Below are 2,341 nucleotides of genomic sequence, written 5' to 3'. Positions count from 1 at the left end.
AACTGTTTGCAGCATTCCTTTAGACGTCAGTCTGATATTTATTTCCTCTATTTAAACATGGACACACATTACAAGATGTTGGAGGTTAAAACTGAAATACTGTGTTCACTGGAGTATTGCTGCAGTAGTGATGCCCATTGAGTTTTGATGGGGATTGATAGAAAGCTCACACATTATGGTACAGAGCAAATCCACAGAAAATTTATCAACAAATGTTATCTTAAAGCTGCTGTATGCAACTTTTCTAAAACATTTTTGTAGAAATCTGCTCTAAAGTGCGCCTTAATGTGGAGAGGTGCCATCGAAGCTTCCTGCGACCCAGACTCATTGACCAGCGCTGGCAGCAGTGCAGAGATATCAGCTTCTAAAAGGTTTTGAGTGGGACCGACCTCTCTGACCAATCAGAGATTTTCTATTATTTCTGCTTGGTCAGTGAATTTGGCTGCATTTTCATTTATTGTAATTTCATGATGACTAATATGTAACGAGCTGGGCGGAGCATGGGTGGGCTGATTTGGAGTCTCATGCTGCGCTACCTTCAGTTACCTACTGTAGCTTTAAGCAAAAATGTTGAAAGTGTGTTTAAGCGCCTCAGATGTGGACATTTGATGATTTTCTGTCCAAGCCGACTGTTTCGTTGGTCTCTGAGAACATGACAGATAATGTTTAATAGACAAAATGAGCAATCAGAGAGAAAGAGTGATCAGCTAACGAGCTGCTAATGACAGTGTTAGTTGTATGGATGCTGAGTCAGCATCCATACTATGTTATCCTGGTATTTATTATTATTCTGGGTTCTTCCGTCCGTTTTCTGGCATTTAAATTTTTCAGCATACTTTCAGCTATGAAAACCGTTCAGGTATCGACATGTTCAGCTTTTTAAGGGCAATTATGCTATTATTTTTCTTGTTTCTAACCTTTATACTTTTTAAACTAGTGTCTTTCAGCAAAATTTTGCCCCATTCAAATGAATGGGGAAATTCTACTTCAGCATACTTTCAGCGCTTTCAGCTATCAAAATGTTCCGCTCCTTAAGGACATTCATGCTTCTATTCAAAAGTTTTCTAAACGTCATACTTTTGAAATATTTAGCTTTATTTTGAAAATCTTGCCCCATTCAAATGAATGGGGAAATTCTACTTCAGCATACTTTCAGCGCTTTCAGCTATCAAAATGTTCCGCTCCTTAAGGACATTCATGCTTCTATTCAAAAGTTTTCTAAACGTCATACTTTTGAAATATTTAGCTTTATTTTGAAAATCTTGCCCCATTCAAATGAATGGGGAAATTCTACTTCAGCATACTTTCAGCGCTTTCAGCTATCAAAATGTTCCGCTCCTTAAGGACATTCATGCTTCTATTCAAAAGTTTTCTAAACGTCATACTTTTGAAATATTTAGCTTTATTTTGAAAATCTTGCCCCATTCAAATGAATGGGGAAATTCTAATTCAGCTTACTTTCACCAGCAAAACCATTCAGGTGTCAAAATGTTCAGCATTTTCAGGGCGATCTTTCAGCACTCAGCATCCATACGCATTTTCTTCAGAAAATGCAATTCTCTAGTTCTACTTGTGTGCTGTGTACTCTATCTTTGCAAGGGAAAATTAATGTAGATTCAGTTGGTTTTCTTTTACTGGAAAAAGTGGAGGACATAGATGTTTTTTAGCCCTGAATCTGCTCTGCTGGGACAGACCCCCACCAATCAGAGATGCCTGACAGATGAAATACAGAACAAACGGTTGAAACATTCTTTGGGTCTGATGTGGTTCTGCTCAGAGAGACCGGTTTTCTGCCAAACTCACATCAGATGTTGAAGAAGATGTAGTGTGGTTTTATTCTTCCTCTCTTCACCCTCCTCTCCTGCTCCTTTTCCTCTCCTTTCAGGCCTTTTCTTCTGCCTTCGGGTTCCCAGGCACTGGGTGGGGGGTGGGGGTGGGGGGTCGTTTCCATATGAAAAACTAGAGCAACAATTAAAAGTTCTTAAAAGTGTATACTGTTCTTTTTAATGTGGTTTTTACTTATATTTATAGTCGGTGTGAGAGGATAAACCTCAGTGAACCTGCTCAGTCCTGTTTTAAAGTGTTTGCTAAAGGACATTTATTATTTACATCACATTATTTTTCCACCAATCAATGATTTGATTAATGGATTGAGTGGTTAATTATTAATTAATGTATTTTGGCAAGACGTTTACAAACCTCAGTTTTTCCAACATAAAAATCTTCAGCAGTACAAAGTTTTAAACAAGTGTTCACAGTCTGACAGAGCATGACAGGAAGTCCAGTGATGCCTTCAAAGTAAAAACAAGCTGTGTGGTCTCTTGGGGGGGGGGGGGGGGGG

The sequence above is a fragment of the Monopterus albus genome, unplaced genomic scaffold, assembly GCF_001952655.1.
Source record: "Monopterus albus unplaced genomic scaffold, M_albus_1.0 scaffold277.1, whole genome shotgun sequence".
Classification (NCBI taxonomy): domain Eukaryota; kingdom Metazoa; phylum Chordata; class Actinopteri; order Synbranchiformes; family Synbranchidae; genus Monopterus; species Monopterus albus.
This window is presented reverse-complemented; position numbering follows the sequence as displayed.